Source organism: Ambystoma mexicanum, chromosome 7p (genome assembly GCF_040938575.1).
Source record: "Ambystoma mexicanum isolate Mex_15411 chromosome 7p, UKY_AmexF1_1, whole genome shotgun sequence".
Lineage (NCBI taxonomy): Eukaryota > Metazoa > Chordata > Amphibia > Caudata > Ambystomatidae > Ambystoma > Ambystoma mexicanum.
Genome location: NC_090939.1, coordinates 493,710,792 through 493,736,049, shown reverse-complemented (window position 1 = coordinate 493,736,049; position 25,258 = coordinate 493,710,792). Strand labels below are relative to the sequence as shown.

General features: G+C 49.0%; 1 protein-coding gene across 10 annotated transcripts in view; it reads right to left on the bottom strand.

Moving 5' to 3' along the window:
• CASK (calcium/calmodulin dependent serine protein kinase) overlaps positions 1–25,258 on the bottom strand; it is a 2,777,982-nt gene that overhangs the window by 397,884 nt on the left and 2,354,840 nt on the right. The window lies entirely within an intron of this gene.

The following is a 25,258-nucleotide window of genomic DNA, read 5'->3' as shown; positions in this document are numbered from 1 at the left end:
GCACTTCCACCCACCAGCCAGTCATGGGGGAAGGGACAGAGTCAGGGCTTCCCAGGACTTTGGGAAAACAAGGTAATAGGTAATAGAAAGCAAGAGGACACAGGGGCCATTTTGTTTTCCATCAGGAATCAACTGATTCCAATGGCAGGGCCGGGGCATCCCAAAATGGAGGATACTCCGCGCACCTGTCAAATTCAGCATGGAGCTGCCACCAGCCCATACCCTGCTCTGCAGGCCACCCACAGGTGCCCAAAAACATACACTAGGGGCACAGGGTTGTACTCCCCACCCATGGGTGCCATAAGGGTATCCCACGGGTCCATTCACCAAACCAAAAGAGAACTGCACCGCCAGGAGTCCCAAATGAACTCCTGCGTGGATAACACGACAGAACACACAATAAAAAGCAGTAAAGGACAAGGATACAGAGGCCCGGTCCCTCCGATGCATTTCCAGCATCACACACACCTTGCTAGGACTGCCAGTGCATTTGGCCGCCCTTATAGTGGTTGCTGCGGTGTAAATTACCTTCCTTTCCATGGTGTCCATCTTCTTCCCCTCACTGTTCGGAGGGACTGAAGACGACAAGGACGGGGGTTAGCGGACCGTTTCCTTGCGGCCGCTGGAACCACCAAATCCGGCGATGGTTGTGACCTCAGGCACTTGGGTGCGGATTCTGGCACCCACTACTTTTTTATTAATTTTCCAACAAACAAAACATAACTCACACTCCCGACATTTTCAGTTACAAGTATCATGACTTACAATGCATGTTTTCTCCTTGTTTGTCTTCCTCCCACCCTTCCCCTTACACTCAAGCTCTCCCCTCCGTGCTTCTGGCTCCCATTGTTCAGGCTTAGTTCTTTTCCTGGTTCTCGGATGTGTCGTCATCACTGGGGTCACCTTGGGTGTGCCCATGCAATGAGGATATCCTCTGTCTCCATTCTATCAGTGATCCCAACTCTTCACCCTCCCCTCTGTTAGCAACCTCATACCATGACACAGTCTCGGTGTCTGCCCATTTTAGGAGGTCCTTCCACCATATCTCTAGTCTGGGTCTATGGGCCTTCCAGCTCTTGGCAATTCTCCTTTTGCCCAGGATGTATGCCAAGTCTTTAAGTTTACATACGTGTCTCAAGTTACATGGCCTGGTGAATCCCCCCCAATATGCATGCCCATATAGATTCCACGTCTAAGTTGATTACCTTTTCAGATAGCTTGAGTTTAATTTCCCTCCAGAACTTCCCCATCTCCGGGCATGCCCAGAACATGTGGATCATCCCTGCTCCCTCCTCCCCGCACTTGGGGCATTTTTGTGCATCTTCGTTCCCAAATTTTTCTATCATTTGGGGGTCATGTATGCTCTGTGGGTAACGTATAGTTGGATCTGTTGTAATCTGGCATGTCTAGACACCTTCTTATGGTATCTTTGGGCCCTCTCCCATTTGCCCATCCTGCATGGTCTCTCCCGCCTCCTCCTCCCAGTCCTGCCGTAGTTTGAGCGGCTCTTTTCCCACTCTTGAAATTGTCAGTTCATATATCCTGGATATTTCATGCCCTCCCTCTGAGATGTCATACATCATTTCAATGGCTGTATGCGGTTGCTCTGCTAGCGCTATTTCAGACCATGTTTCTTTCACCCTCTTGACTATTCTACAATATGTAATATGCTGTCCCACATGTATCCCGGTTCCGTACATTATTGTTTGAAAATCCACAGCCTCCCCCTCTTGCCAGATATCCCCTAGGGTAGCTAGGCCCACTGGCTCCCAATATTTCCGGATCCCTTTTCTTAATAGGTCATCTACACCGCACAGCTCCACGAGTGGCACCTGCGGGGAGCACGGGGTCAGGACTCCCATGGCTCGGCACGCTTTATGCCAGATCGCCCAACCCAGTGTTAGCAATCTCAGCCTGCCCTGCATCTCTGACTTGGGTAGCCATTTTAGTTCTTGTAGGAAGTATGGGGCACTCTCATCCCTCAGCAGCCTGGATTCTGCTGTCTCATCTTCCGCCAGCCACCTGGCTACGTATTGCAGTTGGTATATCTCAAAGTTCGGTAGGTTTATCCCCCCTCTGTCATACGCATTCTGTAGTTTCCACAGGGCCACTCTGTTTCTTGTGTAATGCACAAGAAACCTCTGCACGGGCTGTGTAATTTGGTGAAAAAGCGCCTAGGCACCATGTGCGGGATGTTTGTGAAAAAATGCAGTTGCCTGGGCAGGACCACCATTTTCAGCAAGGCTGCCCTCCTCACCATGGCCAGGGGGAGCTTTGCCCAGAGCTCCATGCTATTCTCGACACCCTCCACTGCTTTCTCTGTGTTGTACCTGTGCTCCTATTCCACCGTATGGTAAATATTGATCCCCAGGTATCTGAAGGTTTTGGTCTGCCAGGCCATCTGCAGGGTGGGTAGGTTTTTCTGTGGTATGCCTTTGTATCTACCCAAGGGGAACATGCTCAATTTTTGGGGTTGACCTCTATCCCAGATAAAACCGCATAGTGTTCCATCACTTCTAGGATGTATTGCAGGTTCTCCTCCGGGTAACGCAGGTATAGGAGCATATCGTCTGCATAAAGTGATATCAAGTGCAGTCCCCCTTTAGTACGCACCCCCATCTCGCTGTATTGCTGTCTCAAGTAGATTGCCAGTGCCTCAAGTGCGAGGATGTATAGCATTGGGGACCATGGGCAGCCTTTCTGCTAGTTGCCACCTTTCTGAGATTATCACTCCCGTTTTTACCCTGGCTGTAGGGGAGCTATACAACATTTTCACCCACCACAGGTACCCAGGTCCCATCCCATATTCCTTTAAAGCCGCCATCGGCCATGGCCACCAAACCGAGTCAAAGGCCTTGACTGCATCTAGCGAGACCACTGCTATTTCGTTTGGGTCGCCCTCTGTCTGATATGGTGGAGCCTCCTGTGATTATCAGATATGCTTCTGCCCGGGACGTACCCTGTTTGGTCGGGGTGTATTAGTTTATCACCGGCTTAAGTCTGTTTGCGAGTACTGACATGAGGATTTTGCTATCTTGGATAATGGTCTATACGACCCACAATCTATGCTGGGCTTGACTGGTTTAAGGAGGGGGATGATTACCGCCTCTCTCAGAGATTCCAGCAGCCTCCCTTTCTCATATGCCTCGTAGCGGGGGGAAGGATCTCTTGTCTGTATGTTTTATAAAACTCGCTTGGGAGCCCATCCGTGCCTGGGGCTTTGCACGTGGGTAGATGCATCACCACTGCTTCTAATTCCTCCAGTGTGACTGGGGCTTCTAGGTTCTCTCTGTCTTCTACGCTTAATTTGGGCAATCCTATGTCCTCTAGGATCTCCTGCGTCTCCCTCTCCATATTGTCCCCCATGTCTGCATAGAGGTGTTTATAAAATCTGAGGAAGCCCTCGTTCACCATTTCCTGAGTATTCCAGACTTGTCCCGCCTCTCCCACTATCTCTCTAATTGCAGGCCTTGGTGCCTCGTTTTTGTATAGCCATGCAAGCAGCCTCCCTGGTTTGTCCCCTCCTACATGGTGTTGTTCGATATATTTCTGGTAATTCAGGTTGCTTAGCCTCTCCCATAGCTCCCCGCCAGCCAGTTGTAACTGGCTCGCACATTCTGCCTGCTCCTGTGAGGTCCCATCTTTATTCATTATTGTTTCTAACTTTTTCTCTATATCCTGTAGCTTTCGCTCTATATCCCCCTGGAGCCCTTTAGATTTGGATATGGCCGCCTCCCTTATTACCACCTTAAAGGCCTCCCATAGGGTTCCCTCCGATTCCACACTTCCAGTATTGTTCTCGAAATAGCTTATTATCTCTTCCTGTAGGTCCTCTCGGTATGTGGTGTCTCTCAGTGCTTAGGCTCTAAGCCTCCACGTTGGAAATCTGGCTTTTTGGGGCTGGTGTCGCCACTCCAAAACCAAAGGGGAATGGTCTGATAGTATTCTGGCTCTGTATTCTGAGCTCACAGTTTCCTCCGCTATGCCTGGGGTGGTCAACACATAGTCCAGCCTCGTATACAAACAATATGGGGCCGCGTAGTGAGAGTAGTGTCTTGCCGTCGGGTGTTGCTGCCTCCAAATGTCTTCAAGCCCAAAATCTCTCAGCAGAGCCCAAAACGCTCTTGCTGCGGGTGGGTTTTTCTAATTTCGTATCCGATCTGTCTAGTTTAGGGTCTAGTGTACAATTAAAGTCCCCCCGCCCATATTATTGCTCCACCTGTGAGAGGGCTGATATTTCTTTTTTTTTAAACTATTTGTATTGATTTTATTTCAACAACCAACACAAACCAAACTTACAGTGCATGCGATAATGGTTCTGTTTACATCACTATCTGTATCCACTGTTTCCCCCTTCCCACCCACCCTTCCAAGCCTATTCTACTTCCTGTCCTGTTCCTTCGTCTTGCAGTAGGGATTCCTTATCACTGGTTCCTGTTGGATCCCGGTCACTTGACCCATCATGCGTGGGCCCAAATAATTCAGCTATCAGTTGTCTCCAAGCTAACAAGGTTCTAGCCTCTTCCTCCCCCTCGCTTGCCAATTGCCATACCGCTGTCTCTGCCTATTTCTGTAGATTTTTCCACCATGCTTCTATTCTTGGTCTTTGACATGCCTTCCACCCCATTGCAATTTTCCTCTTTGCTAATATATACGCCATGTCTTTCAATTTACTCACATGCTTGAGTTATGTGGTCTAGGGAACCCTCCTATCAGACAAGCCCACACTGTGTCCACTTCTATTTTGATCCCTTTGTCTTCCATCCTATGTGCAATTTCTCCCAACAATCTCTCTATTATTGGGCATGACCAAAACATGTGTACCATTCTGGCGTTTTCTTCATCACATTTGGGGCATGATTATCGCCCTGCCTTTTTGAATTTGGCTATCCTTGGGGTGTCATATACGCTCTGTGAGTAATATATAATTGTATCTGTTGTAATCTGGCGTTTGACACTTTCTTGTGATATCCCTCGGCATGCTCCCACAGCCCATCCCTCATTGAGGCACCCACTTCCTCTTCCCAATCTTGTCTGAGTTGTGCCACTTCCTTCCCCACTTTGGTCATCATCAGCTCATATATTCTAGATATTTCGTGTCCCCCCCCCCTCTGCTATGTCATATATTGTGTCTATGGTGGCATCCAGTTCATCTGCTAATATTGCTTCGGACCATGTCTCTTTAATTCACTGCACCACCCTATGATATGTGATGTACTGCCCCGTGTGTACCCCTGTTTCCTCCACCAGCCCCTCAAAGTCCCTTATACTCCCCTCTTGCCATAAATCACCCATCGTCACTATCCCCACTGGCTCCCATGCTTCCTAATCATTAGTCTTAGTTGCTTTTCTTTCCCCGCCAGAGCGACTAATGGAACCTGCTGTAACGCTCACCTGATTCCCACGGAGGCGCGGGTCTTGGCAGGAGGGTGTCTGTGACTCGAAAAGTGATGTGCAGGACTCGATTGGCTTCTGGGGTCGAACCTCTTCGCACTGTGTGTCGAACTCGAAGAGTGAGGTTTCTGCAGGTGAAAGAATATGGGGGTTAATGGCCTGGGTTGTTGAATGTCCCTCTCTCTCTCTCTCTCTTCCCAGCTTTTCTGTAGAGCCCCCCCCAGGTCAACGTGCTCACCTTAGATAGGTGAATGCTGGGCTCTCCATCTGCGTCTGGTGCAGGGTGCCGTTGCCAGTTCCTTCACTGGTGAAACATTGGCTTCTTGAATTCAGAGGATGGTTACCGTCGTTATCTGCATGAGCGGTGAGTTTCTGGACACCTTTTGTCTTTATAGTCTTTAAATGCGTGGCACGTTAATATTGAAGACTCTGTATAATGCTTTTCCCTTATGTATTGCAGGACTCTTGGGATGGAAGATGGAGTGAAGCGCCTGGAAATTCGTAAGTATGGCAAGCGCTCTAACTGTCTCTTTCCTTGCAGCTTAGTTCGTGTTAAAGAGACGCCGGAGTATTCGCAGGCGTTTTATTGCGACGAGCGTGATGGGCGTGAATAAATACCTGCTTAATGTCTTTTTCTTTTGTCTTTCAGATGTTGGTTTGCAGCGCCGGAGTCAGCGGAATGCTAGTAAGTTGTAACTAAACTTTGTCTTCACAGGCGGCGATGCAGAATGAAGAAATCCGGAATTCACGGCGTGCCGGTAAGTACAACAATGCCTTTGTCTTTGCAGGCGAAGGTGCAGCGTGAAGACACAGCCGCTGCTGATGGATCAGGTGAGAAAGCACTGTGTGTAAAGTTTGTCTTGCTAACCTGTTGTTTCTTGTCTTTTGCAGGTGCTGATGTTGACTGGATACAGGAATGGTAAGTATAATTCTTGCAGGTTCAGGATCGAAAGAGGAAAGGCTGGAACAGACTCGGTGAGCGTTCTGCTGCAGATGCAGAATAACGCGAAGCACATTTCATCTATCGGGTGTGGTTTAAATAGCCTTGGAGTGATGAGGCGTCTTCTTCCACGGCCCCGCCTAGGTAAGAAAAGAGTTCCAGTTTCCAGAAGAGTTCCAGTGCTGTATCCAGGGAGTGGAGTTGCCCCACCCAGGTAAGAAAGTAGTTCCTGTTCACAGAGGGCTTCTAAGTGGCTGGTAAGTAAGCAGCATGGTCTGCCGCAGGTAAGTCCACCCAAGCATTTTCACACCAATTATGAGCCCGGCGCTTCCAGTGCCGGGACCAATGGTTTTGATGAGCCTGGTGCCACCGGCGCCAGGACAGGGTCCAAAGGGTCCCAGTAGGGACCGGCTGGTGCCTAGGATTAGGGTTAGGGGCCTGCTTCCAAGGACGTTGGGCTGGTCCTGGCTCCTTGGAAACAGTGATCATGACAGCACCCCCCCTCAAGGCCCCTCCTAAGCGTGTCTTCTCCGGGCGTTTTGGCTTGTTGGGGTGATTCAGATGGAATTTCTTGACCAGACGAGGTGCGTGGACATATTCTGAGGGTTCCCAAGACCTCTCCTGGGGGCCATATCCTTTCCAATCAACCAGATAATGTAACTTAGATTTGGAGATTTTGGAGTCTAGGATGTTCTTCACTTCGAATTCAAGTTCTCCATCTACCAAAACTGGTTCTGGAAGTTCAGTCAATCGAGTTTCTGGTTGTACTGGTTTTAATAAGGAGACATGGAATACTGGATGTATTTTCAAATGTGTAGGTAATTCCAATTTGACAGCCACCGGATTAATTATGGCAGATATGAGATAGGGTCCAAGGTATCTCGGGATGAAGGTGCAGGGTCCTTTTAGAGGCAGGTGCTTAGTGGATAACCAGACCTGATCTCCTACAGCGTAGTGAGGGGCCTCTTTACAATGTCGATCTGCTCCTTTTTTGAATTGAGCTTTAGCTCTTTGCAGATGGGCAGTGGCTTCCTTAAAAGCACGGGTGATCTCCGAGTGCAAGTGATCCACAGCAGGTGCTTCAAATTCTTGGGGAGGATCCAGGTTGGAGGTTCTAGGATGGTGTCCGTATAATAGGAAAAAAGGAGTCTTCCCGGTTCCAGAATGAGTCGAATTGTTGTAAGTGTATTCAGCGATCCAAAGAATATCCTTCCAGGGGTTTTCAGTTTGTTGGAGCATGCAACGTAGATATTGTTCTAGTGTCTGATTTGTCCTTTCGGTTTGTCCGTCAGTTTGGGGATGGTGACTGGTCGAAAGTCTTACATCAATTTGGGCTAGACGACAGCAACTGCGCCAGAAGTGGGAGATGAATTGGCTTCCCCTATCGGAGACTAAAACCGAGGGAAAACCGTGTAAGCAAACAATGTTTTCCAAGAATTCTCGGGCCAATACTGAGGCTGAAGGTAGACCCTTCAGGGGAATGAAGTGAGCCATCTTGGAGAATAGATCCACGACTACTAAAATGGTAGTATACCCCGAGCATGGAGGTAAGTCTGTGATAAAATCCATGGACAAGGTATGCCATGGACAGGGAGGGATGTCTAGTGGCTGTAATAGGCCGGCTGGTTTCTGCTTCTGACTTTTATTTTGGGCACACACACCGCAGAAGATTACAAAGTCTCTAATATCCTTTTTCCATGATGGCCACCAGAAATGTCTTTTAATCTTTTCCATGGTTTTGGTAATGCCAGGGTGACCCTCCATTAGAGAGTCGTGATAACAGGAGATTACTTGTTTTTGTATTTTCTCACAGGGCAAGTGCAATCGTCCTCGGAAATATGGTAGGTCTTGATCCACTGAGAATTCTTTTCCCTTTAATTGCCAGTCCTGCAAATCGTCCGGAGTTAGGAGTGATTTAACCGTGGTCTTGATGTCTTCAAAAGATTGAGTGCTGACCAAACCCAAAATCCTTTGTTCTGGGATTATGGGTATTGGTTCTGGAGTGGTCAAATGTTCATCTACTCCCATCCGGGAGAGGGCATCTGCTTTTCCGTTCTTACTGCCTGGTCGATAAGTAATTATAAAGTCAAATTCAGCCAGAAACAGAGCCCAGCGAAGCTCTCTGGAAGACTGAGCTTTGGCCGTCTTTAGATATTGTAAATTGCGTTGATCAGTCATTACGGTGACTGTGTGTCTGGCTCCTAAAAGATAATGCCGCCATGCTTTAAAGGCCGATCTGATAGCTAAAAGTTCCTTGTCTGTAATTTAATAGTTGATCTCGGGAGCCGAAAACTTGCGGGACCAAAAGGCTACAGGGTGTAACTGGTGTGTGACCGGATCTCTTTGTGATAAAACTGCCCCCATAGCAAGACTAGAAGCATCCGTTTCCATGATGTAGGGGAGTTCTGGGCGAGGATGTTTTAGAACAGGTGCAGAAATGAATTTAGCTTTTAAGTCCTGAAAAGCTTGTTCTGCTTCAGAAGACCACTCAAAACGTTTGTTCTTTTTTAACAGAGCGGTGATGGGCTGGACTATCCGAGAAAATTCAGGAATAAATCTGCGGTAAAAGTTAGCGAAGCCTAACATGCTTTGAACTCCTTTTACAGAGGTTGGTGATGGCCACTTGATGATTGCATCGACTTTCTTTGAATCCATATGGACTCCGTTAGGTGACAATATGAATCCCAGGAACTCGACTTCAGTTACGTTGAAAACGCATTTTTCAAGCTTAGCAAAAAGATTATGTTGACGCAATCTCTCGAGAACCTTTTTAACGTGTCTCTGGTGTTCCTCTTCGGATGATGAATAGACAAGGATGTCATCAATGTAGACAACAACACACACGTCTACGAGTTCTCTAAGGACATCGTTCATAAAATATTGGAAAGCGGCAGGAGCGTTACAAAGTCCAAAGGGCATCACTTGATATTCGAATAGTCCGTACTTGGTGTGGAAGGCCGTTTTCCATTCATCGCCCTCTTTTATCCGTACCAAGTGGTAGGCTCCTCTGAGATCCAGTTTTGTATATATACATGCGTCTTTGACTTGGTCCAGGAGTTCAGGGATCAAAGGTAACGGGAATCTGTTTTTAACAGTGATTTGATTCAGGGTGCGATAATCTATGCAAGTCCTAAGGTCTCCTTCCTTTTTCGGAACGAAGAACAAAGCCGATGAAGCTGGAGATTTTGAAGGACGGATAAACCCGTTAGCTAGGTATTGGTCCAAATATTGTCTGAGGTGAAGATTCTCTGGCTCGGTGAGGGCATAAATCCTGCTGCAAGGAGGAGTTGTTCCGGGTATCAAATCTATTTGACAGTCGTAAAACCTATGAGGAGGCAGGGTGTTAGCTTGATCCTTCCGGAAGACGTCTTGGAATTCCTGGTATTTGGGAGGTAATTTGGGAACCTCCTCCGAAGAGATTGCCGCCAGTGAAACATCAGGCCTAGGATAACAAGTGGTAAAACATTCTGGAAACTGAACTGTCTTTGCTCGCCAATCGATCTGAGGATTGTGCTTCTCTAACCAAGGGATTCCCAGAATGATCTGGAACTGAGGAGCCTTGATCACATCAAACACGATTCTCTCCCGGTGTAAATCTTGACTCACTAGCGTCACTTCTTGGGTGGCATGCATTACTGGTCCGGAGGCTATCTCCGTGCCATCCACAGTAGTATTGACGTATTGAGGGGTAGATTCATCCTTGATACCATTTCACGGTCCACATAATTACCGATTGCTCCACTGTCGATGTAAGCTTCAATTGCATGCAAACGATCCGGACGTTCAGGACTAATGAGGACCATGGGTACCACGAAATGCGAGGTCACGGGACAAATCTTAACGCTCGGCAAGAGGACCTCTACTCTTGTCGGGCTAGGTCGTTTCCCTGCTCAGAATATGTGGTACAGGTATCCGCGGCTCCTACAGCCTTCTTAGCTGGTTTCACTGGACAGTCCCGAAGAAAGTGTCCTGAGTTTCCGCAATAGAGGCATAATTGCAGCTGCCTTCTTCTTTCCCGCTCTTTCTGGGTTAAAGGTCCTTTCATGCCCCCTATTTGCATGGGTTCCACCGTGTCAGCTCCCCTAGTAGAGGTTTGTGGTTTAGAAAACACTTGGTTATCAAATTTGGAACGATCTGCCTGCCTGTTCTGTAGTCTGTGGTCCAATTGGACAACTAAGCCAATATAGTCTGAGCATTCTTGTGGAGGATTCACAACTTGAGCTAACATCCTTGAGCTCTCCACGCAGGCCTCTGTAGAAAAGTGTTATTCTCTTATCCTCGGGCCATTGAGTTTCCACTATAAGTCTGTTGAATGAGGCTATATAAGTCAAGAGGTCTTGATTACCCTGTCGTAATGAAAGAAGTTCATTGTCCAAGGCCTGCCCTTGTGCATGTCTTGCGAACAATTTCTCCATACTGGACTGGAAGGCCTGGAAATCATGTAAAACCGGATCATCCTGGGTGACTAAAGGGATCGACCAATCTGCGGCGCTGCCACTGAGATAAGAAAGCACGAAAGCCACCTTGGTCTGGTCTGTTGGGAAAGCAGCTGGTCGACATAAGAAGTGTAAGCGGCACTGGTTGATGAACACCGCAAATTTCTTTGGATCACCTGAAAAGCGTTCGGGCGGAGCCAAGGGCACATTACCGGGCAGATTGATTTGCACTGGATTTAAAGATGATGCAGAAGGATAGCTTCCTCCTGGAGCGGGCAAAGGTGTCTGTCCTGCCTGCGCTTGTAGCAACTGCCTAGCGAGGTCCTCAGTTCGCTCCTTGGAAATTATCAGTTCTCTTCTTAAAGAGTTCGTTTCATGACGAGTTGCATGTACTTCTGCTCTTAATTCTCCGAGCAACTGGGCTAGGTGATCAGTGTCTGAGGTTTCCATTGCGCCTGGGTAGGAGTTTTGTGGTGGGCTTCGCGTTCTGTAACGCTCACCTGATTCCCACGGAGGCGCGGGTCTTGGCAGGAGGGTGTCTGTGACTCGAAAAGTGATGTGCAGGACTCGATTGGCTTCTGGGGTCGAACCTCTTCGCACTGTGTGTCGAACTCAAAGAGTGAGGTTTCTGCAGGTGAAAGAATATGGGGGTTAATGGCCTGGGTTGTTGAATGTCCCTCTCTCTCTCTTCCCAGCTTTTCTGTAGAGCCCCCCCAGGTCAACGTGCTCACCTTAGATAGGTGAATGCTGGGCTCTCCATCTGCGTCTGGTGCAGGGTGCCGTTGCCAGTTCCTTCACTGGTGAAACATTGGCCTCTTGAATTCAGAGGATGGTTACCGTCGTTATCTGCACGAGAGGTGAGTTTCTGGACACCTTTTGTCTTTATAGTCTTTAAATGCGTGGCATGTTAATATTGAAGACTCTGTATAATGCTTTTCCCTTATGTATTGAAGGACTCTTGGGATGGAAGATGGAGTGAAGCGCCTGGAAATTCGTAAGTATGGCAAGCGCTCTAACTGTCTCTTTCCTTGCAGCTTAGTTCGTGTTAAAGAGACGCCGGAGTATTTGCAGGCGTTTTATTGCGACGAGCGTGATGGGCGTGAGTAAATACCTGCTTAATGTCTTTTTCTTTTGTCTTTCAGATGTTGGTTTGCAGCGCCGGAGTCAGCGGAATGCTTGTAAGTTGTAACTAAACTTTGTCTTCACAGGCGGCGATGCAGCATGAAGAAATCCGGAATTCACGGCGTGCCGGTAAGTACAACAATGCCTTTGTCTTTGCAGGCGAAGGTGCAGCGTGAAGACACGGCCGCTGCTGATGGATCAGGTGAGAAAGCACTGTGTGTAAAGTTTGTCTTGCTAACCTGTTGTTTCTTGTCTTTTGCAGGTGCTGATGTTGACCCGGATACAGGAATGGTAAGTATAATTCTTGCAGGTTCAGGGTCGAAAGAGGAAAGGCTGGAACAGACTCGGTGAGCGTTCTGCTGCAGATGCAGAACACCACGAAGCACGTTTCATCTATCGGGTGTGGTTTAAATAGCCTTGGAGTGATGAGGCGTCTTCTTCCACGGCCCCGCCTAGTTAAGAAAAGAGTTCCAGTGTCCAGAAGAGTTCCAGTGCTGTATCCAGGGAGTGGAGTTGCCCCACCCAGGTAAGAAAGTAGTTCCTGTTCACAGAGGGCTTCTAAGTGGCTGGTAAGTAAGCAGCATGGTCTGCCGCAGGTAAGTCCACCCAAGCACTTTCACACCAATTATGAGCCCGGCGCTTCCAGTGCCGGGACCGATGGTTTTGATGAGCCTGGTGCCACCGGCGCCAGGACAGGGTCCAAAAGGTCCCAGTAGGGACCGGCTGGTGCCTAGGATTAGGGTTAGGGGCCTGCTTCCAAGGACGTTGGGCTGGTCCTGGCTCCTTGGAAACAGTGATCATGACACCTGCGGGGAGCACGGGGACGGGCTATCCATTATCTGACAGGCTCTCCGCCATATATGCCACCCAAGTATCATCATTCGCGGGCACCCTTCCATATCCGATCTGGGAAACCACATCATTTATTTTTGGAAAAATGGGGCGCAGTCCAGTTGGAACAGCCTGGATTCAGAGGTCGGCTCCTCAGAGAGCCATTTAGCTACATATTGTAGTTGACTTGCTATATAATAAATTTCATAGTTTGGTAGTTTTATGACCCCTTTCTCGTGTGGGTTTTGCAGCTTCCAAAGGGCCACTCTGTTGCTTGTCACCTGCTAGAGGAATTCCCTGCATATGCTGTTCATCCTAGCAAAGAATCGCCTAGGTATCAAATATGGGATGCTCCCAAAGAAGTGCAACCGTCTCGGGAGAACCTCCATTTTAAGCATTGCCCCTCGCCCCATCATCGCCAAGGGGAGCTTCACCCAGAACTTCATACCTTTGTCAATATTCCCGATAGCTCTCTCAGTGTTGTGTTGATGTGCTGACTCCACTGTATGATATAGGTCTATCCCAAGATATCGCAACGTGCAGACCTCGCATGGTATCTGCAGGATCGGTAACTGCTCTAGTGGAAATCCCTTTATACCTCCCTAGTGGAAATACATGAGATTTTTTGGGGTTCACAACTATGCCGGAAAGCCTTGCAAATCGCTCCATCACTTCCAGGACATACTGGAGGTTTTCTTCTGGGTAGCGTAGATACAGCAACATATCATCAGCGTACAAGGAAATTTGATGCGGTTCCCCTTTTATGGTGATACCTATTATATCATACTGCTGCCTCAGGTATATCGCCATGGGCTCTAAAGCCAAAATGTATAGCATGGGGGACCACGGGCATCCCTGCCTAGTGCCTCTGCTAAACTGCCACCTCTCCGATATAACTGCTCCAGTCTTCAATCTGGCCAGCGGTGCACTATATAGTAGTTTGGCCTATTTGAGATACCCCGGCCCTATTCAGTAATTGGTCAGAGTCGCAATCAGCCATGGCCATTTGACCGAGTCGAAGGCCTTTATTGCGTCCAGAGAAACTATTGCCATCTCTCCCGCCTCCCCGTTGGCATGTTCAATAACTTGGTAGAGTCGCCTAAGATTGTTGGATATGTTCCTGTTGGGGACATAACCCGTCTGGTCGGGGTGTATTAATTTATTAATGACTATCCTCATTCTATTCGCCAGGACCACCGTCAATATTTTACTATCCTGATTCAACATCAACAGGGGTCTGTAGAAGCTGCACTCGCAGCCAAGCTTATTAGGTTTGGGGAGCGGTATGATGATCGCCTCTCTTAGGGACTCTGGTAGTCTTCCGACTTCATACGCTTCGTTAAGCATCTCTAAAAGCAGTCCATCAGACCCCGGGGTCTTGCTAGTGGGTAACTGCCTCACCACTTCTTGCAATTCCTCTAGAGTGATCGGTGCATCTAGCTGCTCTCGCTCCTCAGTGCTAATCTGCGGCAATCCGATATCCTCTAGTGTTTCACTTATTTCCTTGCTGTCACTTTCCTCCGCATCTCCATACAGGATGCGGTAATAGCCTGCAAATTCTTCATTAACTCCCTCCTGTGTGTCTACTACTACTTCTATCCTCTTTCGCTATCGTCCTGATTGTTGGTCTGGGAGTCTCGCTTTTGTATAGCCATGCCAAAACTCTCCCTGGCTTGTCCCCCCCCTGCATGTTGCCTCTCTATGTATTTTGTGTAGTTTAGATTGCACAGCCTTTCCCAATATCCTGCACATTTTTGCTGTAGCCTAATTATTGCTTCATTATCTCCCCTTTTCAATGCCATTTCCAGCTCAGTTTCCGCACTTGTAGTTTCGCCAAGGTCCCGCCTAGCAGCCCCTTGGACTTGGCTATAGCTATCCCCCTCACTACTACTTTAAAGGCTTCCCAGAGCACTCCCGCCGACCCCACGCTGCCAGTATTTGTCTCAAAGTAGCTTATTATTTCCTCTCTCATGTCCTCCCTAAAAATGTTATCCTTCAACGCCTCTGCTCGGAAGCGCCATGTCGGTATCTTCGCTCTCGGGGGTCGGTATTGCCATACTAATATCAGCAGCGAATGATCTGAAAGGACCCTCGCTTTGTATTCTGTCTGGGCTATTTCTGTCATCAGTTCATGTGTGACGAACATATAATGCAGTCTAGTGTGTAGGTTCTGGGGGGCTGAATAATGCGAGTATTGTCTATCTTGTAAATGGTGTGACCTCCATGTATCCTCTAATCCGAAATCAGCTAACAGAGACTGCAATGTCCTAGCCGCTGGGGTTGGTCTGTCTATTTTGGTGTCCGATCTATCCAATTTCGGGTTTAGTGCACAGTTAAAGTCTCCTCCTCAGATCACCGCCCCCCCCAGGCTCACGCTAAGTTTGCTATATAGGGTTCTGAGGTATGCCGCCAAATCCTAATTCGGGGCGTATGTATTTATGATACATATTTCCTTGTTTTCCATCAACCCCTTTATTATTACCATCCTCCCATCTGGTTCGACTACTGAGTGCAGCAACTGAAACGGTACATGCAGTGCGACCCAGGTAATCAACACTCTAGCATAAGCTGAATATGCTGCGCCCACAACAGTCCCTCTCCACTTCTTACGGACTACCTCCTGTTTTTCTTGTGTTAGGTGAGTCTCTTGCAGCAAGGCTAGGTCTATTTTCTGCCTGCGCAGATACATCATAAGCTTATTTCTTTTTAAATAGCTATTGAGCACTCTAACATTCCAGGTAACTACTCTAAGGTCTCCCATGACATATCCGGGTCCCACTCCTTCCTCCGCAAGTACGGGCCAAGTCTAAATTCTTCCCTTCTTTCATGTAGGCTCGTTCCCCAATACAAACTTCCCCAAACTGTTAACTCTTCCCCTACACCCCACTCCCCCCACTCTCCTCCCTTCCCAACTCCATCATGCTCCCCAACTCTTCCCCAACCTCCCCCTTCCTTGCCCCAACTTACCCAGCCTTGCCAACTGTTGCCCAGCTCCATCCCTGGATCTCAGGCACCTCCGCATCTAGCCCTTTTCCGGCAGTTGCCTTACTTGCGGCTAAGCAGGGAGATGTCGCCCTAGTGGCAGTCCTCCTATTCTAACTCCCGGGGTAGGTTGTCATCATCCCGTTACTCCATTTTTGAAAAAAAAACAAGCTAAGCGCACCTTCCGCTATTCTTGCTACATTACATGTTCTATATTCCAGTCCGACGTGTTCAAATGTTTCATGCTACCGTTACCCATTACCCTGCGCCCTTCTCTTAGCATGCATAGCTGTTTGATCACTTATCGTATCCCTCTCGACCCTGTTCCTCATCTCACTCCGGGCAGCCATGCGCATCCTGCCAGGTCGCTGCCTCCTCCGGGGAGTCAAAAAAGTGCGTTTTGTCTTTGTGGAGAATCTTGATTTTTGCAGGGTAAGGGTACAGCAACATATATTTAAATCCAGCTGCGCGCAATCTTCTCTTGATCGCCACATAGCTATAGCGCTGTCTCTGAACTAGCATAGTGTAATCAGGGTATGCAGTTATGGTCGCAGACGCCCTCTTTATCGTCCCTCCTTTCCTGAAGAACTCCAAGATCTTTTCGCTGTCCCTATAGTTCAGGATCTTTGCTATAATTGCTCTCGGGGGGCAGGGGGCTCCAGGTTGCAGTCTCCTCATCAAGGTCCTGGGCGCACGTTCAACCGTGAACCCTTGCGAGAGCTTATTTGCACCTATCTCTTGTATGATCATGTTTTCCACATAGTTCGTGGGGTCTTGGCCTCCTTCCCACTCCGGGAGACCAGCCACGCATATGTTGTTGCGTCTCACTCTTCCTTCAGCCTCCTCTGCTCGGTTCTCCAGGTTGGCAACCTGCTGCTTCAATATGTGGACTTCCTTGGCGTTGTTCGTGCTGGTATCTGTATTGATTTTCACTGCACTCTCCAGGCCACTGGTCCTCTCAGCCAGTGCTCTCACATCTTGCCTTAAAAAGTTAGCCTCTATTTTAAACTGCAACTATCTTTGTTTCTAGCGCCGTCCTCAATTCTGCCATTGCTGTCCCCCACGAGGTTTTCAATTCCGTTACGGCTGTCAAGATCATATGGTTTTCACTTGGCGATGCCGTCACTACAGATGCAGTAGCCACACTTTGCGTTGGGGTGGTGGGAGACTGCTGCGGTTTAGCAAAAATATCCATTGTGGGCTGCTTGCCCTTGGCCTTGCCTCCCCTCACTGACATTTCCGTCTCGTTATTCACTCTCAGGTTTAATGCACCAGCAGTAATGATGGCTGAGGTGCCGTTGAGCTAGATTAGGTGTGTCCGTCGTCAATACCGCTGGTGATCCAGCCCAATGTGCAGTGCGTTAGTTTTTGTGTTCTCCACAGGGGCTTGTTTCCCAATTTCGTATTTCTGCTAGTTGTCCTTATGTTATTCATATGGGACGTGCTCTGCACCGTCTTTATTCCAGAAGTACCTCTTATGTCCTTGTACTTGTACTTGTGTTGGGGCTTTGTTGGTGCTTAATGGCTTCTATGTCCCACGGCTACAGAGCTTCTTTAGATGTGCTCTGCATGTGCAGCCTGCCTCAGAGCCCACTCCCTGTGCCCTCAGGCTTCCAGCGTCTTAGGACCGTGCCTGTATGCGCCTGTCTCCCGGAAGCTATTTCTGCCCGTGTTCGGATGCACTGCTGAGCACGTTGTTTTCAGCCATGACGTTGCTACAGGGTGTCTATTTTGCTCCTTGTGGCGGCATTACACTTTCCGCCTTGCAACATGTATCAACCCGGGTTCCATTTCACAGTTAATATCTATCGCACAGTCCACCTGGAGCCGCTCTCTCTCCTTCGATCCAGCGCGTCCTGAGCGAGCAGCAGTCTTGTGCCGGATCAGCCGCTCCGGGCCAATCCCGCCGTCCGCACCGCTTATCTGCAAAGTCTTCGGTGCAATACCGCGGCCGGCCCGGGTCGCAGCGTGTCCTGTCCTCGCCTTTGGACTTCAGGCCCCTCTCTATGAGTACGCTGACTTCTGCCGTGGCGTGCTTCCCGGACCACAATTTTCCCCGGGGAAGCCGCCTCTGTGTATATTATTAGTACCGGGGACCTGTCACTCACCGGTGTACTCGCCGGGCACGCACCTCTTACTCCATCACAGGCATCACTGTCACTGAAGGCGCCAGTTCTCGGGTGCTTCGCTTCTGTAGTCCAACCCTGCCATTCCACTTGGTGTCTCCTTTGTTTCGGGGTCGGCGGCCATTTTGATTACGAACCGGCAGCTATTGTCCCAGACTTCAACGTTCCGTAACTATTGTTTCCGTTGGATAATCAGCTCGCAGTAACTTTCAACGGGGTCCGCTCCGTTTCATGCTGTGTTCCTCTACTTATTACGTCGGTGTGCAATATTTAGCGGCTCGTGCTTTCCTCGGATCACTGGACGCATGCAGGAGCTCGGAAGGAGAGCAGCCTATTCCATAGCAGCCAAGCCACACCCCCCCCCCCCCCGAGGGCTGATCTTTCTGTATAACGTTTTAAAGTAGGTCACTGTGTCTTGATTGGGGGCATATGTGTTTATGATACTTAGTTCCCTGTTCTCCAGGAGCCCGCAGAGCGCTACCATCCTACCTTCTGGTTCCACCATGGTCTGTAATATCTGGAAAGGAACCTCTGGTGCCACCCAAATAATCACCCCCCCTAGCATTTGCTGAATATGTTGCTCCTATGGTAGTGCCTCTCCACTTTTTTTAAAATTACCTCCAGTTTCTCCTTGGTGAGGTGAGTTTCCTGCAGCAAAGCTAGATCTACTTTTTGCCTCCTCAAGTACATCATCACCTTATTTCTCTTCAGGTAGGTGTTCAGCCCCCTGACGTTCCGGGTTATTATTCTGAGGTCACCCATTACCCTTCCGGTCCCTCCCTACATGTTCTTTAACCCAAGAGTCCTTAATGTGGGTTATGCGCAGAGGCGTGCGGGCCGGCACCGAGTACTTATTCTCCAGCCTATCTCGTTTGGCCGCAGCCATGCCAGGGTTCTTCCAGAGGGCCAGGCCCTCCTCCCACACGTCGTCCAGAAGGGGCACCGCCATTGTCTTCTTGACCTTGCGCCGCTGGTACAAGAAACCCTCTTTCTTGGTTTCTTTGGGCACAATCTGGAATTGCTTGGAGGCTCTGGCTGACCTCGCGCCGCTGGTACAAGAAACCCTCTTTCTTGGTTTCTTTGGGCACAAGCTGGAATTGCTTGGAGGCTCTGGCGATCATGTAATGGAACAACCCCACCTCATCTGTAGGGATGCCCTAGGCTGTGGGGACCTCCCGCCGCTGGGGCGATAATGTCATTATTGTGACTGTAGCCGTCCCCGTACCTGCGTCTGCCGAGGGAAGAGGGTAGCTGACGCAGATGTGGAGGCTGAAATGGGGGTGTTAGATGATGCTTCTTCCTCCTTGATGGTGGCTGATCAAGGGCCTGGGGGACCATTGGAACCGGGCCCTGTGGCATCCTCTTCTGGATCTCTGACACCAAGGTGTGGAGGGTCTACTGGATGTCTAGAGACACATCCCTTTGCTGAGCTGGCGTGATCAGAACACTAGACCCCGTGCCATCGTCGTCCTCTTCATCCATGTCCTTGTGGACCATGTGTAAGGACTCCAGGTCTTTGTCGTCCGTGGACAAAACCTCCATGGGTTTGGGCCACAGCCTTTGACTGATTCAGGGCCTCCTTGCCACCCCTTTTTTCCGCCCTGAGGGATAAAAACCGGGTTCTGAGACGGTGTCCCCTTCTCTGCCGTGCCAGCAGACTTTTCCAAAGTCACTGCAGCGGTTTCGTGCCTCGGGGTCAGGGATACCTTCTGCGCTGTGGGGGTTACACCGTCACAGGGTCAGCCCTTTAGCTTTCGTGAGAGCAGCCGCCACCAACTTTATAGACGACAAATTCTTCTCTTGTGCCGACAGCCTTCATGGGCAGTTCAGTCTTCTTATCCTCCATCCGCAGCTTCTCAGGGTTCTCCCACAGTTTAGCCGGGTTGGACGATTTCCTTTTCGAGGAGCTCGATCGGCGGCTGGCAATGGAGGCGGAGGGTGATGTTGATCTAGCCCTGTCCACCGCCGGACCTGCTTCTGCGGCGACCCTGGTGGACCCGGACTTGCGGTTCTTGGCCATGTCTTGGGGTCCCACGGATGAGGTCCCCCAAAGGACTCAGAAGACCGCTCCTCGGCCGGGCCGGTCCTGGGTGAGGCATGACACTGCTCGCAACATGGGGCAAAGGCCTTGGCATTCAGCCACGCTGCCAGTCTACTGTGCCTATCCCGCGTCGTCTTCTTGGAGAAACCGAGGCATAGCTCGCATTCCCCTTCCTTGTGGTCTGGATGCAGGCAGTAGAGGCATTGCAGATGCTTGTCTTCAACAAACACGTTCCGTAGCCCGCACTTGGTGCAGAACTTGAAGAGGGAGCTTCCTTCCTCCTTCTCCTCGGTCATGGTCGCAGGGTGTGAAGTAGGCCCGATGGCCTTCTGGAAACTTGAACGATCTTCACCTTTGAGGGGCACTGAAATCCACCTACAACAGATGCCTGCAATCGGCAGATGGAGAAGAGAGCACAAAGGCTCTTTCTGAACAAAAATGCAACCTTTTTCCATAAAAAAAAAAACACACAAAAACATAGAAGTAGCTCGCAGAGCAAACTCAAGGACTACCAACACTGAAGCGTGCGGTAAACATCTGAAGATGGCTGCCAGAGGAGGGGCTTAGGGAGAGGACCGTCATTGGATGGGGGCAGTATGACCCAGAGGAGTTTGATTGGTTTAAAGGAGTTTGTGAATAAAAGTGAAACTGTTTTTTCTTTTACCGAGGATTCCCAGCCTGACGACAGGGAATATTCATGAGCATGTGAATCCATGCCAGGCCCCATGCTGCAGAACAGGAGTTACAGGTAAACAACTTATTCTGGAGGGTGAACATCCTGAAGGTTTCAGCCCACAGGAACCTATTGAGGGGCAGATCTACAATGGGCCCTTCAGATTTTTCCTTTATGAGAATGTATCTTGAGTACACCCCTTGGTCTTGTTGAAGGAGGGACGTAACTTCTCACAGCACTAATGGCAAGTGCTTCTTGACCTTTGACAAGGGAGGAGCGGAGGGCGGGCAACCAATGAATTCCACTGTGTGATCCTGCTGGAGTAGTGACAATACCTATTCATCCATGGAACACCACTTGAGACGCCCTCCCACTGGGGTGTGTAAGTCGAGGGGCAGAGGCAGAGCCTGGTCAGGCCTGTTTGGAGAATTGGTCCCTGGTGAGTGAGAAGCTGCAGCAGCATTAATCTCCCTTGTAGCTATCCGATGCAGCGTAGGTGTTGGACCAGTAAGAAGGCCTGCAGTTGCGGGACGTCCTTGAAAAATGTGTATTCCCGGACCAAAAGGACTGACACCGTTGTTGCAGCGTGCTCAAGGAACAGGCTGTGTCCGTGTCCGCTTTGACGGGTTGAGGTGTCTTATCCACTTTCTTGCCTAAGAGGTCCTCCCTGTCGAAAGGCTTTTTCCACTACTTTTCATTGCACTTCTGGATGGAAATGAGTGGCTTTGAGCCAACCTTGACGGTGTAGAACAGCACAGTTTCCCATCTGCGGAAGCCACTGTCACTGAAACTGTGTCATCTGAGGTGGCCTCCCTCTCGCGATGGAGGGCAAAAGCATAATTCTTATTGTCATCTAGTGGGAAATCCAATATTGGGCCCATCTTGACCCATAACTCCCTTTTGGAGCGGGACAGGACAGCCAATGCATTAGCCGCCTTAATGGTGGTTGCGGCCATGGAGATGATGCACTTGGAGAAAGTAAAGCTATTTCCCTTCCTTGTCGAGTGGCACTGAACACTGAGCGGAAGGATTAGCGGAATACTTCCAGGCCACAGCTGACAACATGGAGTCCGGACTGGATTGCGTCGGTAGACACTTAGGTGCTGAATCAGGGGCCTTTTACTTTTTCTCGAATCTGTCCTTTTTATGGAGGGCAGACTAGGAAATTCTCATGGTCAAAAGACTCTCTTCCCAGATGTCCTGGAGGGCTTGCATGGCCACCACTGACTGTTTCTGCTCCCTCCAATGGTATAAGAAGTCTTCCGTCTTTTGCTCTTCTTGGACAAGATTAAACAACTTGGCAGCACAGGACATGAGGGTGTGGAAGTAAACAATTTAATCAGGTGGAGAGTCTCCAAGGAGGATCCTCCGGTTATTCATCCTCTGGCACAACTTTTTCCAACTCTTCCAAGGTAGAAGTATGGATGGACAAATCGCATTGGGTGATGTCTTCTGTGCAGTATCCATGAGGATGGCAGGTGGAGAAAGAGCAGGTGTGCCGGCTCAAGAAAGGTGCCCCGTAGGAAGCGGAGGAGCTGGCAACGGCCCAGCAGGAAGCTCCTGGCATGGCGTTACAGATGGAGTAGGAAGCCTATGCGTCAACTCCAAAGCTAGAGTCTGCACTGTGGATAGAAAGTCCATAGAAAGGTCATGAGGCTCCGGTTGAGTGGGTGCCGGCCTTGAGATTGGCCAAGTAGGTGCAGAAATTGCCCTTGGGGATGGCATAATTGCTGAAATATCAGTTGAAGTACAAGGCAGAACCACTCCATGGGTGTCGTCATCAGAAAAGACACCTCTCTCCTCAAAATCTGCATCACTGTCAAATTGCAATATGTCATATACTATACTATAGTAGGACCAGAAGAAGGGACATATGGGGCCAGTGCAAACAGTGAATGGGTAGGCATAGGTCTTGGTACTGCAGAATGCCTCAACCAGAGAGAGGCCTAGCAGAGCTGTCGACAATGAGGTGTGCACCTCTGTCATGGACGAGGTGATCGTAGTGGTGAGATATGTCGATGGATTTGGTGCCCCGTAGATGCAGTGGTCTACAAAGTCATCAGAATTGGCATAAGCGAAGAAGTCGACGGAACAGAGGTCTTGGTATGCTTGTGAGTCATCGACTAGGGTCACTGATGAAGATGTCTACCAGCCAGAAGGAGGTGTGGCTGATTGCTTCGTTGAAGAAAACTGGAGACCAGTGAAAGATGTTGACTGGCGTTTTGCAGCGGTAGATGATGAAGCAGTCTTCGTGGACAAAGTCATCGCCAATGGGATCGCAGACGCTGATGTAAATAATGTCATGTATGAGGTCGCAGCCTGAGCTTGGGCCACTCTTTTCCCAAAGGAAGAGTCATTGTGTGACATTGACCTTTCAGATGAATATGTGCATTCCAGAGGTCTGTTCTGCCTTACAGAAGCATAGTTACGGACAGAGGCCACATCAGATGCTTCAGCACCATAGGCTAGCCAAGTCACCAATCTTCAGTGACTATCTCAAATAGTCTTGTGGGAGAATGACTGCCACATTGAACAGTCGTCGATCTCATGGTCAAGTGTGAAGGAATCATGAAGCACGACACAGACAACAGATTCAAAGTTCAAAATAAAGGGATTTATTAACTGAAATATCAGGATGGTTGAAGGCCCAATTTTCCCTATACCAAGGTGGTATTTCCCTACCTGAATAAAACTAAGTAAAGTCTGAGTCTGAAAGTTCAACTTAAATGTCTGTCTGTATCCAAAACCCATCCTTGCCCTCGCAACTAAAACTAAACAATGTGCATGGATGTGTCAGAGTCTGTAGGTACCTCCCCCTGTGTCTCCTCACCTGAAGTTTCCGGGGTGTGTGTCTTGGTGGGTTCTCTTTCTCTTCTTTTTCCCTTCTTGCGAAGCTTAGGATCCTCTTCTGTCTTCTCTACTTTCTTTCCCTTCTTTCGTTCGTAGAGAAAGGGACGCTCTCCACTTGAGACCACCTTGACTGTAATATAAAACCATCAGGCGGACCCAAGGGAGCTCGCCCCAAGTCCAGGGAAAAAGCCTATGGAGGCACAAAAAACCCTGAAGAGTCTTATGCGGGATCAGTAGGCGGATAGCATTACTTGTTTCCAAAGTAATGGGCAGACTCCTTGACTGGACTATTGATGCCGTTGGATTCACCAGAGTCGATCTACCCCCTTTGATGGTATATGGTGGAAGGAAGACCGCGGGCCCAGGGCCGTAGAGGAGATCAGAAGACAGAAGCACAATCCGGTAGAAAAAGGCAATAGAAAACTACAACAACAAAAGAGGAAGGCAAGGGAGGTGAGGCCAAGGGTAAAAAAAAGGCGGAAGCCGGAACAAAACGAAGAAAGTACAATCAAGAGGGAAAGCAGGTAGGTAAAGCAGGAAAGGATAAAATAGAAAAAGGCTAGGGAGAAACTAAGTAGATAAGGTCCTATTAGTGAAGAGGGAGAGCCAGCAAGGAACACAGGGTAGAGGCCGGCAACGGCGGGTGAAGGACAGGCGAAGGAAAGGTACGCGTGAATGCGTGGAAATCCAAGCGTCAGCAGAAGGCAGACTGAGAGAAAAGGGAAACAAAACTAAAGCAGATCAGGAGGGCTAAAGGCAGGAGGGCTAAAGGCAGAACTCCGGCGGGGAAGTAAACGGGCACAACACCGCTCAAGACTGTCCGACGCGGGCAGACAATACGAGTTGCAGCACGTCGGAAATGGGGCATGGCCGCTCTAAATACCAAAGCTTTGGAAAAAAGCTAGAGCGCTGCTACTGATCCCACTGCGGCTCAGTGGAGGCGCCATCTGTGCCATATTTTCCAGGGTCGAACCGTGACAGGATGTCAATAACAAAAGTAATGATGATAAAACCAGAGTTCTGAGCTTCTGCCAGCTCTTAGCTTCCTTTTCAACTTCCCTTCCCCAAGTTCAAGAAAGTTCCACAAAAGTCTCTGGATTACGGTCCTTAAGTTCAAAACAGTTCCACAAAACCTTGGGATTCCCTTCCTCAAGTTCAATGCAACACAGTTCCACAGATACTGAGGGTTCACTTCCCCTTGTTCAAAGCAACACAGTTTCACAGATAAGGGGCTTGAGGATTCCGACCTCAAGACAACATCAAAGTTCAGCAAGTCTCAGGATTGCCTTCCCCAAGACTTCAACTTGGCAGCCTCTGCTTGGGTTCTGTCTCTTAGTGTTCTAAACAAAGTTATTTTCCCTTCTGGAACAGCTTAATAACTCTCAACGTATTCTTTCCTGGTTTGCTTAAACAGGGTCTTTGGCTTCCATATTTGAGTGTTCCCCAGTTTAGACGAAATTGTCAGACCAAACGGTTGTTAGGCAGAAACCTGTGCAGTTCCCTTAGGGAACACTGCAAAAGATTTAGGACTACAGGTGTTAGCAGTAAACCCACTTGGTAGCAGTCTGTACCACCCAGATTTACCTGGTAGCTGTGGCTGAGCAGTCAGACTTCTCTCAAGAAGAGTTAGGCAGTATGCAAAGTATACACAATAGGCACTCAGACACACCAATACAAGCAAACACTGACCAGAGCTTTGGTATCAAAGTATATAATTATTTATTTAAAAACACACTGTTTGAAACACTCCAGCACTCTTGTTGTAAAATATTCTAAACACAGTTACTATTGTAATATATACACCCCTTTTTCCTGATCAGATAAGTCTTAGTAAAACACCACTTATTTTCATACAGAGGTGAG